General features: G+C 35.9%; 1 protein-coding gene across 1 annotated transcript in view; it reads right to left on the bottom strand.

Moving 5' to 3' along the window:
* IQCJ (IQ motif containing J) overlaps positions 1–15,763 on the bottom strand; it is a 155,040-nt gene that overhangs the window by 103,265 nt on the left and 36,012 nt on the right. The window lies entirely within an intron of this gene.

Genomic DNA, 15,763 nt, shown 5'->3' with positions numbered 1-15,763 from the left:
CCACAGTATACTCTTCTAGCCAATTATCTCTTTGCTGCAGGAAAGACACACACTTCTTCATCAGGTCTATGAAGTTCCAGTTGGGTGCTACCTTAATCTTTCTATTATTTTCTTTTATATTTCTATGGTTATTCTATAAATGGGCCTCCTACATCTATATATTTCATCCCATATTTGTTTAGACAAGTCTCCCAAAGTTCCTTTGAATTCTACATATTTAAAAGAAATAATATGTTTGTATCTAAGTTCTTATAAATCATATTAAGGACTTTTAAATGTTTGCTGATTTTGATTTTTTTTAATTTTTCTTTATTTAAGGCAATGGGGTTAAGTGACTTGCCCAAGTTCACACAGCTAGGCAATTATTAAGTGTTTGAGACTGGATTTGAACTCAAGTCCTCCTAATTCCAGGACTGGTGCTCTATCTACTGCACTACCTACCTGCCCCTTTGGTTTGATTTTGTAAACCTTAAAGCATTACATAAATGTTGGCCACTCTTATTATTCCTTGTTTCTTACAGTATAATAAAATCCCATTAACATCATATGATACACTTCCTCAGTCTCTTGACATTCTAGGTCTTTGCTATGGCAGAAAGTGTTACTAAAATTATTTTTGCATTTATGGGATCTTCCTTTTTCTGATTATATTGAGATATTTGCCTAGCAGTACAACAATTCCCCAAACAAGGCTTCCATTTTTACTCATAAAATAGGACTGAAATTTGATATAATTTTAAATGGTACCATCAACCTTACACTTTTGCTTATTTAAACCAACAGAGTAATAGAAATATTTATCAGATTAAATCATGGAATCTTCTGAAAGAAATGCATAGAAATAAACAACCTGTGGCACAGGATGGAGTGTTGGATGTGGAGTCAAGAAAACTTGAGTTAAAATCTTCTCTCAAATAATTATGAGCTATATAACCTGAACATATCATTTAATCTTTTTTAGCCCCAGTTTCCTCATCTGTAAAATGGAGATAACAGCACCTACCTCACAAGTTTGTTTCAAGGACCAAATGAGATAGCACATGGAATTGCTCTGTAAATCTTAGATCATTATATAAATGCTTTTGCTGTTCAGTCATTTTATGAATATATATATATATATATATATAATTGTATAATGATATAGGGAGAATTGTGTCCAACTTTCCCTAACCCATTGGGGTATTCTTGGCAAAAACACTTAAATGAATTCCTTCTTCCTTCTGGAGTCATATCCTTCTCCAGCTCATTTTACAGTGAGAAAACTAAGGCAAACAGTGTTCAATCTATCCCCTGCAGGGCCACCTAGCTTCCATATATAAATGCTACTACTGATATTTCAAAAGAATGTTGGATATAGCTGGGCTACTAGAATCATCCAGCTTGATCAAGTCATTGTGTAGCTGAAGACACTAAGGATAAGTCTGCTTCAACTTAGTAATGATCACATCAAACAATCATGTGTTTAGTTGGACTTTTTATAGGAAAAACTCACGGACACTAGCCTCATTGATCCAGTCCCAGATACCAACGTATGACTGGGAGTTATTTATCAGTGATATTTGGAGATTTCTAGATATTGTTAGAGGTGAAACTAGCAGTTCTTGAGACAACAAGGACACATTTTGGCTAGAGCAGACAGAGTGTGAAAATCTGGAGAAGTCTGTGAAAACTTTCTGGACCATATCTAAAAATAAAATACACAAGATTACAAAGGAGCTCAATTATATTAGTTATCAAAATAAAATTTTAAAACATGCTCAATTATGGTCATCAGATTAAGAATCCTTTGGTCCTAGCTACAGGGGGACCAACAACAATAGGAAATAAAAAAATGAAATCAAACCAGTTATTTGGAAGCTTTTGGATATAAAAACCACTATAAAAGGTGAAGATTTCATTGAGATTTACTTAAAATTATAGCTTAAGGCAAGAGAACAATCACATCACCTATTAGGTCTCACTTACTTCATTTATAAAATTAAAGACTTGATCTATCGGGCCTCCAAGATCCCTTTCTGCTCTAAATCCTTGAAAGCAACAGATTTCATTAGGGAATATTTTTTAAAATATCTATTGAATATTCCATCATAAATGACATTTTTGTTCATTAAAAGAAATTAAGGCAATTTAATTTTAAAAAATGAATAACTAAATTTTACTCCAAAACTACTCATACAAAATAAGATGAAAAAGGGTAATTTTTCGCTTAGTAATAATCCAAAGCATGTAAAAGCAGTTTTCATGGCTGTTACTTTTAACCTGAATATGATTGTACCCCAAAAGACCAAAACCAATTCAAAATTTTCTATCCAAGATAATTAAGTCTCATTCACAAGGTATGGGCTACAGGCTTAAATTCATCATTGTAATTAACTGATGAAACCAATTCTCAGTATACAAAAATGTGAGTCAAGGTGTTTTTGAGACAGTGTTTTCTAGCTAGTTTTTTTTAACACTAGTTTCAAAAAAGTTCTTTCACATAAAGAGAAGGCAACAGGAAAGAATGAAAAAGTATTTTTGGAGACATTTTCTTGTTGCTCAAGTTCATTCCAAACCTATTTCATTACTACCTGGGAACATATTGGCCCGCACATGTAGGCTGTTGATTCTATAAGTAAGTAAATCTAAGGTAACCCAGTTATCTCTACAGAGCCAAAACTATAACTAGAAAAAATTCAGTGAAGGGGAGGGAGGAAGTATACCACACTCTGATGTGGGGGTGAAGGTAAAGGAACAGTTGCAAAGCAAAGGTATAAAGTATGTGGCAGCACAGCCTCACCAGAATGGAGCAGCTGGTCCCCCAGAGAGTTTGCTAATTGGAAGAAGGAAGGGCGGTAAGGCAGCCTCCCAGAGAGGAAACGAACTGCCTACCCCCCCTGAACCCCACTATCTCCACTGTACAGGTCAGTCCCCTGAGACAAAGTCCCATCTACCTCATATGAGTTACATCTCTGAATCTAGAAACCACTGGGTTGAATCTATTAAATCTCATGGTTTGGAATTTTTAGTCTATTAAATCTCATGGTTTGGAATTTTTTTTAAAGACTAGCTAAACCTTAAGGAAATAAACAAAAACAAAAATATGAATCAAGTGCCCTCCTTGATTTATACTATTATTATTTTCAGTGTAGTAAAGAGTCGTTTCTTGCCTCTGGAGAAGAGTGAGAATGGGGACTCAGATTGCATGCTTTCCCACCTGCTGAAAATGATAGCCCTTTATTCTCTAATGAATATTTTAAGCACAGTCCAAATTTCAGCCTCCGATGTATAAATCATGCCCCTTTGCTAAACAAGCAAAACTGTCTGCTCTGCTCTTCCCCAAATCATGCATTTCCAAAGGCCTCTTGAAGGGAATGCTACTAACTTAGGAAAATGCCCCCTTTTTTACCCAGAAGCATTTAAGGGAAATCACATTCACCTGGAAAACGGGGTCGGGGGGCACCTTCTAGAAGAAAACTCCCAGCCCTGGGAAAGACCTGATTCTCATCATTCACAGGAAATGGATACCCCCCCCCCACCATTGACCAATGAGGATAACAAAATGGTGCCTCTGAGTTTACTTTGTTCATTAAGGTTAATAACTGACAGGAAGTTTTAATTTATTTATGATAATTCTTAATACTATCTTTTGTAATAATTATGAAGCCTTGGTAAGTCAAGTTCACCTGCTAGCTCTCAACTATTTAATCTTTAGTGAGAAATGGATGGGGCCAAGAGGCTCAGAAAGGAAACCCTACAGTTCATGAATTAATGACAAGAGAAGCTGCGCATTGATTTCCCAGATGTTTCACATGACTGTGTGAGTTTTCTCATCGCAGTGGAATCATGGTCTTTACAACAAGACCTCTTTTCCAGTCCTAAGATTCTGTGGTCTAAGGATGGAGGAGGCATAGCTGGGTAAATAGTGGAGAGATGGGAATTTGGAAACAGACCAATGGGCAGCTAGGTAGACCATGGGCATCATGGTGATGCTGCTTATAGAGCACTGTACCCGGACTCAGAAAAACCAGAGTTAAATGTGTCCTGAGGTATTCACCAGTTGTGTGACCCTGGGTAAGTCACTCAACCCCTGCCTACTTACAAGTGGAAAAGAAATGAAAAACCACTCCATTAACTCTGCTAAGAAAACTCCTTTGACCCTTGTTCTGTGGGGTCACCAAGACTTAGATACAACTGACCAAAAATGGCAACAGGTAAATAATAGGTGCTAATAAATATTTATTTATTTATTTTTTAGAAATGCCAGCTTCCTAGTTTTATTATGTGAATTGGATGACTCTTATAGACAGGAAATCATCTCTATGTAAGAAACATTAAAAATTCCATCACCCAAAATCCTCCCAGACAGAAACAGAGCAAAAAGATATTTAAATCCCAATTGTTGTCTCATTTATTTGAAATGGCTTTTGATATTAAAAATTAATATAGACAAGCTTTTGAAGCTTATTGTAAAGAGAGGTAACTATAGGTATGTTACTCTGCGGAACCTTGGGCAAAACACTTCCTCTTGCTAGGCCTCTATTTCCTCATCTATAGAGTAAGAGACTTGAACTTGATAATCTCTGTGGCACCAACAACTAAAGAGAACTATTTTATTAAGAGAGCAACTTTCCTCCCACTATGAGTTGGAAAATCTTGCATGGGAATACCTTTTGCAAAGTCTTTCCTTGGCTATCTTGGCCTTCCCACCACCCCACAAACCCTGAGAGGTATAGGCACAAGCAGGAATTTGTAATTTAGCTGGCTCATTATCAATGTGGTTTCTAAAAGCTCCCTGAATTAGCTGATCATCTCTGAGAGGTCTTATGACTGAAAAATTCATCCTTCTGTGGGCTGTTCTCTAGACTAAATGTCCTTCATTCCTTCAAATGGCATTTTTTAAGTCTTCATAGCAGCTCAGTGGACTCTTCTGAATTCACCCCAAGTTTGTCAATATACTCTCTAAAATGAGGGACCCAACTGGAATACTCTACTTTGTATGTGATCCTCTCTTCTCTAGTTTTGGCCTTTCCATCAGTGGAATTGGAGTTCTGAGAGCTTTAAAATTCCCAGATCTTGTTTTACTCGTTCTAAGGTTGAACTATAATGCTGACCCCAACCCCAGCAGCCCTCTTGCTCCCATTCCTACCTTAGAACCATTGAATTCTTGAAGACAGGAATAAGACTGCTAATGGATTTGTATGTGCATTCCTATACATACATATATATATATCTATAACTTGTTTCATCTTATTAGATTTGGTTTACCATTTTAGATTAAGAGGATTTTTTTGGATACTGATACTGCCTTCTAATAGGTGAACTATCCCTCCAAGCTTTATGATATCCATAAATTTTAAAAGAGTACCATTTAGTACATTCATCCAAATCATTGATTAAACACCCATGAACATAAGCTGTAAACACACACACACACACACACACACACACACACACACACACACAGCAAAGAATAGAACTCTGTAGCCCTGCTTGAAAGAAAAACCTCCAAGTAAACTTTGATATGTTAACCAATATTCTTCATTCAACCAAATTTCAATTTACCAATTACTCAACCTACATCTTTCTAGGCAGTCAGATATGCTAGTGCATCGGACAATGAACTCAATTGTAATAAGAAGATCTGAACTCAAATTTCTTCTCTCTGTGTGAGCTTGGGTTAAACTGATGCCTGCCTCAGTTCCTCTTCAGTAAAAATGAAGATAATAATAGGACTAACTTCACATGGTTTTTGTAAAGATCAATGTAATATATATGTATATAGCACTTTGCAAATATTAAAGCATTATATGATGATGGTGATCATTATAATGTCCACAAAGAGATCTCAAGAGCCCTTACAGTATGTTCATTATGTAAACCCTAACCTTACTCAAAAAAGGAAATTTCAGCTGCAATTATTTGTAATGACAATAAGAGATCACAGTGATAACTGATGTCTTATCTAAGGGCTCTTTTAAGTCAGGATCATCAGACTTTTCTTGGGGGAATCCATTTTCTTTCTCTCTTTTGAATTCTTAAGAACATTTAGTGTTAAGGTTCATCATAAATTTATTCAAATAATACATACATGCAAAAATAACAACATAGAGGTAAGTCATTTAATCCTAGCCTCAGTTTTCTCATTCATAAAATGAACTGGAGGAAGAAATGGAAAACCACTGCAGGGACTTAGTCAAGAAAATCCCAAACGGGGTGACATAGAGTCTGACATGATTAAAATGACTAAATAACAACACTTCAGTGAATCATATTGATAAAGAGAATGTGCAAACTTTTCAGTCACTGACCAAAATGACTCCCTATGCCATTTTTATGGATTTCCTGGTATGGATGGACTTTACTAGAGACCTTGTTCTCTTGAGAAGCTTCTCCTTCCTGTCTGGATCAGCTTCTCTTCTTCAAAGAAAAAGGAGAGAGAATTCATTCAAAGGGGACTTACTTTGGTTTCTTGGAATCATAGAACATTTACATTGGGAAAGGACCTTAGAAATCAACTGTGCTAATTTATTCATTTCACAAATAAAAAAAAAACTGAGCCCCAGGGAGATAATAATGATTCTAATGCTAATAACAGCATTAAAAGAATATTTTGTTTTGCAAAAAAGTTTACAACTATTCTCTTTTTTTATCTTCACAACAACCCTAAGGGGGGAGAGGGTATTATTATCCCCATTTTACAGATGGGGAAACTGAGGTAGACAGGAGTTATGACTTTCTCAGGGTTATACAATTAATAAGTGTCTGAAACTGGCTTTTTAAACTCTGGCCTCTCTTTCTCTAAATTTAGTGTCCTAGCTATTGTACCACCTTGATGCCTCATAGCTCACTCAGAGGTCAATTTAATCAATTAGTCAATTAGTACTTATTAAAAGCAAACTAAGCCCTGGATATATAAAGAAAGGGAATAAAACAATCTCTGCTCTCAAGGAACTCCAAGGACATATAGTTAGGTTAGGTTTCAACTCATACAAAGACAATCCTTCGAACTCTAGTCCCTCTCTCTAATTTCTTTTATCTGATCTTCTCAATTTTGTTTCACTGAGTCATACATTTGGAGCTAGAAATGATCCCCTCATTTCACAGATGGGGAAACTGAGACACAGAAAGGGTAAGCGACTTCCCTAGGGACAACCAGTGTCTTCCTTGCCCCAGGTCCAGTGACTTATCCACTATTACTTCACAATTTTTTTCTAAAAATGGAAAATGTTTAAAATTGAAGGAAAATAACTGAGGCATTGCATTTCCCAACCATAAAAAAATGTTTCCAGCCATAAAATTTCATTATTCTAAGTCCTAAGCGAGAAAAAAGACACTCAAAACACTGACCTTTTGTACTCAGAAGACCCCCAATGATGTATTTTATCCTCCACCTCACAAAATCCTTTCCTTGTTTCTTCCCATAATTTATTTGGATTTTTCTTTGATTGTTTTGAATGAATTAATACTGCTTCACAGACAAGAAGTGACCTATGGAAACCCTCTACTTCTCACTCCATTCCACCAACCTCTTCATAACCCTCTTCAGGTTCTATCTTTATTGGTAGGAAGTCACCATGGCAACCATCTGAAATAAATCAATTCAGCAACTGTTTTCTAGATGTTACAGCCCTGTTCTGAGGTCAGATTTCAAAGAAAGCAGAAAACTGAAGTTTCTGACACATGAATGAAATGGATTTTTTTTTCTGTTCACCTGAATAATATCTGTGAAAAGAATCAGAAGATGATCTCATTGTTATATACTTCTTCCAGGGAGGCAGGTGCAAAAAAAAAATCCAGATTTTTTTAAAAGACATTTTTAACCATCTGGGATCAGAACTAAGATCGTATGCTGTACAATAACATTTTAATGGATAAAGAGAATGGTTATGGGGCAGCAGCAGTGTGAGGGAAAGAGATTGAGTTCAAATCCTGCTTCTGCCACCTAGAGTATGTTGTTTCACCTGTAGGATTTATTTTTGTCTTCTATAAAATTACAATGGGGTTGAACAAGGTCTTCCCCTACTCTTAAAATCCCATGATCTTATATTTCTATATCTTCAAAATAGCTTAGAGAAGCAATTACTGAAAGACACAAAGGAAGGAAGCTGAAAAACAAGTTTTTTGAGGGGAAAAGATACCTTGGTGAAGCAGGGAGAGCTACCAAGGAGGAGAAACCTAGGGGTGTTCCTGAAATGGGACTCCCTGGTCAGCCAGAAGTCAACATATATAATGAGGGACTATTGATAGAGCTGAGAAGAGCCACAAAGGAGGAGGAAAAAAACCCAAAGGTTTCTCTATCTGGGCCAGGATCAAAAATATTCATCTTATTGTACCCGTTTGCTTTCATTCAGTGCTACTGTAGGGATTCTTTTCAAACTGGAAGGAAAGTAGTGAAGAGGAAATAAGACCCCTGAGTGGAAGCTACAGGGAGGCAGATTTCTACATTATTTAAAGGAAAATCTCATAACAATTAAAGCATCTTCAAAATGGAAAGGACAATGAGCTCTCTCTCTCTCTCTCTCTCTCTCTCTCTCTCTCTCTCTCTCTCTCTCTCTCTTTCTTTCTCTCTCTCACTGACTCTGGAGGCTTTCCCTAATAACTTCTTTGTAATGTTTCCTAAGAAATTTGTGTACAAGTTAGACTTGAATGGAAGAGGGTACTTTCAGTCTATGATTCAGTGTTGGGTGTATTAATTGACACAAAGTAAAATAATTAAATTTATTAACATGCAATAAATGATACAAATTTTCACATTCTGAACAGCTTTTTCTTCTGCACTATGTTCCCTTTTGTTATAAATGACTCAGCATTAAAACATAAGAGTTTGACACATATTTTTTCATTATTTGTCCTGAAGTTCCACTTTCAACACACTAGAAATTAAATATACCTTTGACAGACTCCAATTTTTCTAAGTAGATTCTTGTTTATAGTAAATCAACAAATTCTGAAGCCATTGAACAAGTTTATCTCCACTTCTGCTAAACTTTATAACTTTTCATGCCATGTATACAAGATCATATTGTAGTATTTGGGATTATTACACTTGAGAACTTATAAATTTGCAAATAATGATTTTCTACATATTAATATATTTTTTATAGTTTAGCATTTCCTCGACAGGGATAAGACTTTGAGGCACACTAGAAACAAAACATTTACAAAACATTGGTGGGGAGGAATTGTTTTACAGTCTGATGAAAATATCCAGATCTCATAAGCTTACTTGAACCTTTTTTTTCACAATAGTTTTGGAACTGCCTTGAATGAAATGAGTTCTATCAGTGAAAATTGCCTTTCTTCAATATTCAGTACTCCAGTTATGATATTGCCTTGCAATATGACAAAGTTTTAATTATGTTGTTTCACAGCAATAATTTGTCATTTCTTGGTATAGTTTTCTTTTCATTTTTGACTCTACTTTGTACTTTAGTGCAGCTAATCCTGTTTTGTTATAGCTTTGAATGATCCTTAAAGCTTTTGATTTTCTCATACCAACAGCTGCAGCAATATCTCTAACAGTTAGTGATGTGTGCTCTTTCAGAGCCATAACCAATGCACATTTCCTTGGTTTGATAAATATCCATTCTTTAAACAACAGATTTGAAGAGTCAGCAAAGTATAGCAAAAATATGTGTATAGAACAAAACCTAGCACTCAACTATCAAGGATCAAACTAAAGGTAGGGAAACCAGTGGTGTCTAGTTTCATCTAGTCAAGGTCAGACATTCAGAATTAACCAGCTGTCAGCACAAACACATATACACAAGCCTTTTGCTGTCAGAAAATAAAAGTATAAAAAAAATTATTGCTTCTTATAAGTACTTCACACAGCACTGTCTATGTTCCAATAAACTAACTCAATGGGCTATTTTAACATGTCTGTGTTTATATATTTTTTTCATGAACTCTATGGTTCCATTATCAATTGAAGGATGGATCCTTTTCCTATTGCTAAGGTTCACTGAGAAGACTTTATAATGATATATCTGGTCCTTAGATAGTTCACCATCATCTATGTGTAGGAACATTAAAAACATCTTAGCATCACTTGGGATCATGCAGTTGTTGTATTTATAGGAAATCTTTCATGATACTTTGATCTCCCACCCATAGCATGCCTGAAAATATTTTCCTCTCAACAACCAAGGGAGGTGAGTTCTATCTCAATTTTATAGAAAGGAAACCATGAAATGTATAGGTTAGGTAACTTTAATGGAGTCACACAACTAACAGGTTTCAGAGTTGGGTATCAACACTAGGCTTCTTGCCTCTAGGTTCAAGCACAAACCATGCCATATTTTAGGTGGGTATAGATGGACAGAATAAAAGATTTTATCTTTCTCATTCCTCTTTTACACTATATGATGCCAATATTCAGTGGAGAGTACAAATATCTCCATTCTCCAGGATATATTGAAGACTGTTAGAACTAGACATTATATAAATGAAGCTTCTTTTATCTTAACAAACAGGAATTGATTAGTTACAGATAGAGTCATCTGTGTACAGTCATATCCTCAAGTGGTTAGAACAAAGGTCCAAGTAAATAACCAATTAAAAGAAAAGATAAAATGGGAAGACTGCATGAGATTCCAGTAGCAGCACGCCTTCCTCCTCCCCAGTCTGTTTAAGCAAGCTGTCAACTCAGGAAAAAATGAGAAATTGATGAAAGGAAAGCTGTTGACTCTATTACCATTTCTGCAAGAACTTTAGTTTTATGCCAAAGAGTCAACACACTAAAGACACTGAAAAAGATCAGAAATTGCATCAGCTAACAATACATCATCTTCCTGACATAGAAGAGAAACATAGAAGGCTCAGGCAGCATCAGATCAGAATGTGGACTGCAAACCATCACCAAGGAGACAAACTATGAGCAGGAAGGAAGACTTCACTAAAGGTTAAAGAGTGGTTGAAAAAAATAAAAGTATCTCCACGGGGCGAGACCCAGCTAAGCCAAACCATCCTGAGAAAAAACTATAGATGAAAGCAGGAAGAAAACAAATAGACTAAAGATGGAACAGATCTGCACCACAGTGATCTATCTTAATCAGTAGCAATAACTAGTTCCAGATAGACTCAATTCCCTCATTACAAATGAATACATTTGCAATTTGTCATATCAGAAGCAGATTATAGCATGAGCAAATGACATTCTTGAAGATGAAGTTAGAAATAGTGGCTGGACTGGACCCAAACTATGTGGAAGAAATCCACAATGGAGATAACACAATTTTCAAGCTTTCAAAATATCTCAAAGAAGGAAAGATTTCAAAAGCAGATGCAATAGTGGAGATGATCCTTTTACTGAAATGAGACATCCAAGAAGACTTCAGCAACTCATGATTGTATATAATAAGAATGGTTTCTAGTAATAAACATTTGCCTATCACTTGACATACTCCCATTTGACAAGCATTTTTTATTGTGTGGAATATATTCCAGGCTAGGAATGAGAGAAAAAAGATTCAATAGTCATTTTCCTCAAGAAGTTTACATTTTAATTGAAGGGAAATAGCAATATAGGAGAATACTAAAGGAGGAGAATACTAACAATGGGGGATCAGCATAGGTTTTCTGTAGGAGGTAACATAAAAACTGAGATTTGAAAGAATAATAAGAGGAGATGAGAAAAAGAATTTGGGACCCTCCACACAAAAGCATAGCAAAGAGAAACAGGAGACCATGCATAAGAGGGAAAGAAAGCATTTATATAATAGCAATTAGATATAAGACATTGTGCTGAGTATTTAGTATTTCATTTGATCCTCACAACAACCTTGGCAAGGTAAGTGTTTTATCCCCATTTTTACAGATGTGGAAACTGGGATAAATGGTTTAAGTGACTTGGCTAGGGTCATACAGCTAGTATCTGAAGCCAGATTTGAATTCAGGCCTGACTCTAGGTCCAGTGCTCTATACTTTGAGTCTCCTAGGTGGCTATAATATAAGAAATAGTTGGTTGAAATGAGGTAGGTATGAAGGGGAATTATATATATATATATATATATATATATATATATATATATATACATATATATATATGTATATATATACATATATACATATATACATATATATATATATATATATATATATATATATATATATATATATATATATAGGCTTGAACATTCAGCTAGGGCAGGATTGGAAAGGACTTTGAATGCCAAACAAAAGATTCTGCATTTTAACTTAAATACAATAGGGAGTCATTGAGGCTTTGGGAAGCAAGGTGGTCAAGCCTGTGCTTTGGGAATCTCAATTTGGCAGCTGTATGAAGGATGGAGTAAAGAGTAAAGGAGAGAAGATGAGATTAACTAAGAGGTTAATGTTCATGTCTCCTCCATCCTTAAAAAACTAACCCTCAAGAAAGTCATCAACACTCAGTATCTCCACCCAGGAGGACTTTCTACCTCTCAGATTGAATCCTCTGAATGGACAGGACTGTGGGCTCCAAGGCTCTATTTAAAGAGAAGGCTCAGCATAATCTTCTCCCCATTTCCCACCAGCTACGTGGTTTGGGGACATTTTTATGCTACCATTCCATAACGGATATATACAACCCTTCTCTCTTTTCAGCCTCCTCTTTTATGTTGTCATCCCCCATTAGATTATAAACTACTGGAAGACAGGGTCTGTCTGTTTTTATTTGTATTTATATTTCCAGGACTTAACATATCTGGTAAATAGAAGGTATTTAATAAATATTTATTGACTGACTGGCTCCATTTTCACTCCTTTCACTCAAGTCTCAACCCTCTGCAGTCAAACATCTGACCTCATCATTCAACTAAAACTGTTCTTTCCAAAGTCACCAATGATTTCTTATTTGCCAAATTGAATGGTCTTTTCTAATCCCTATCCTTCCTGACCTCTCTAAAGTATTTCCTACTATTGGACACTTTCTATTTCCTTCAGGCTTTCATGACACTGTGTACTGCTTCTCATTCTCCTCTGTTGAATCTTCATCCAAAGCAAGACTTAACCAAAAGCATACACCTCCAAGGATTTGTCCTGGGCCCTCTTTTTTCCCACCATACTATTTCACTCAGTGATCTCACCACTATCCATAGGTTCAATTATCATCTCCATGACAGTGATTCCTAGATTTCTATGTCTCTCCCCTTACCTCTAGCTCACATTACAAACTCTTTCTTAGACATTCCAACAGAATGTCCCATACACATTTCAAACATGTTTAAAGATAACTCATTTTCTTTGCCCCACAAGACTTTTCTTCTTCCAAATTGTTCTATTAAAATCTTGTTGAGGGAACTACCATTCTCCTAGTCAGTCTTGCTCACAACTTTAGTGTCATCCTTGATCTTCCACACTCACTTTGCATATCCAGTTTCTTGCCAAGTTCTGTTATTTTACTTTTGCAAAATCTCTCCTTTATGCCCTCTTCTCTCCATAGACACTGACATCACCTTAATATAGGCTCTCATTGCTTCATGACTGAACTATTAAAATAGCTTTTTAGTTGGTCTACTAAAGTAACTTTCTTAGTAGAGGGCTGATCATGTTTCACTCCCCACTCCAAAACTCCAATTTTTTCTCCATGATCTCCAAAATAAACTTTAATGTCTTCTGTTTTCAATTTAAAGGTCTTTGTAGGCTGAACCCTTCTTATTTTTTTTTCAGTTTTCTTATACTTTACTCCCCTTCACATACTCTACCACTACAACTGAATAACACTGGTCTCATTGGCATTTATCATACATGGTCAATAGTCAATAAATATTAAATATCTACTATGGGCCAGGCACATTGTAGCTTCTAGTACAAAAGAAGGCAAAAGACAAGCCTGCCCTAGAGGAGCTTTGCAATCTATAAGGCAAGCTAATCTCCATCGCTAAACAAGCCCTGCCATCTCCCATTTTTTCACCTTTTCTTGACAGTCCTCCATGCTGAGAATGCTTTCTCTCTCATCTTAGTCTCTTGACCTCCCAAGCTTTCTTTAAAATCACTTGAAAACCCTCTTCTCTGGGAGGCATCTCCTGGTCTCCCTTAATGCTATTGCCTTTTCTTAGGAGTTATCTCCCATTCACTCCCATTCACTTCCATGACCTTTTTTGTATGTTTTTCTCCTACATTAAAATATGAGCTTAGCACAAGGTCAGGAACATGTTAATGTTAATAAATGCTCACATACAGTAATATACAATGGGAATATTAAATGGAATGACATGATTCTCAGTACTTGGAAAATCTTAGTAGATAATGGTGGATGTGAAACTGGATGTGAAACATAAAGACCTGGGTTCAACCTCCAACACTGACGATGTACAATCTCTGCAAAATAATTTACCCTCTGTATACTTCATTTTCCTTATCTGTAAACTATAGGTTTGGACTCCATGAGCTCTTAAGGTTACAACTAATTCTTAATCTATGAATCTAAGATCCTGTCAACCCTGTGACAAATATATGATTATTATTATTTTGTAGATGAAGAAATTAAGCCTCAGAGAGTTTATGTGACTTGGATATAGTCACAGAACTCAATATCTCAAGTGCAATATTTCGACTCTAATATCATTGAACCAAGTTCAGATTTCTTTCCTTTATACTAAGTTGCTTCTCTTTGGTTGTTTTACAAATGTATCAAGGATATTCCCCATAAAATATAAGAGCACAGTTTTCTACAATAAACCATATCTCTCTTGTCACACAAATGAAAGACAGGAGCCCAATCTGTCAAGGTGGAGGAGTCTGGATATGAAATCAAGAACATACTATTCGATTTGATTGATGGGCTAATTAGTTTTGCTAGAATGTTTTCCTATTTTTGTTTATTTTTGCTATGGCAGTGATAGTTTTGAAAAGATATTGACAAAACTCTGTTTTACTGATTTTCTTAAAAAAGTATTTAACTCCAAGACCAATATGAAGACACAGGGTACATAATTATGCGAGAGAGAAGAAGTAAGTCAATGACAATGCCAAGATTATTTCCACTGAGGAATGTGGGGTTTTTTTTCCTCCAGGAGACCAGAAAGCTTTACCCAATTACAGAATTAGAGTTTACAGGGGCTTCAGCAGCCATCTAATCCAACCTGCACTGGAAAAGAATCTGCCATAATATTCCTTATAGTTGATCATCCAGAGCTTTCTTGAAGACCTCCATATAGTATCATTTCACCCCCTCAAGAGGGAGCCCATTCTATTTGTGGGAAGGTTTCTAGACAGTCGGCCTAAAGCTGCCTCTTTACAGCCTTTAGACTCTTTGCTCTTGGATTTATCCTCTGGGATGAAACAGAAAACTTGAAGAGGGTTTCATATCTAACCCAAGACTGAGTCCCCATACACACACACACACACACACACACACACACACACACACACACACACACACTCATAAACTTACCAATATCCCAACCTTAAATGAGGTACAATTTTCAAGCACCTGTTAGTCAATTCTTGGAGTCAATATAGGAAAGGGGCCAGCAGATTATTTAAAAACAACCATATTCTCCTATTACAAATGTCATGGTTGACTTCAATTTGTGACAAAGTAAACAGAGTGTCCGTCTACTTTGAACCACTGGCTCAAATCTTTTATTTATAGGCATTTGGCCATGGTTTTTTTTTTCCTGTAGGATAGAATGAAAACATGTTCTCGGGAAAAGACTGTATTTTATGGATAGAATGAAAAATGTTTCAATCCATATTATAGGTGCTTAAAGAAGGTAGTTGGGGCTTTTAAAGTAAACTACTACATATGTCCCTCAAAAATCTTGCCAAGAGATGTCTTGCTGGTGAATATAACTGT

This window comes from Macrotis lagotis, chromosome 6 (genome assembly GCF_037893015.1).
Source record: "Macrotis lagotis isolate mMagLag1 chromosome 6, bilby.v1.9.chrom.fasta, whole genome shotgun sequence".
NCBI classification, from domain to species: Eukaryota; Metazoa; Chordata; class Mammalia; order Peramelemorphia; family Peramelidae; genus Macrotis; species Macrotis lagotis.
Note: the sequence above shows the minus strand (reverse complement) of the source record. Positions and strands in the feature narration are given on the sequence as shown.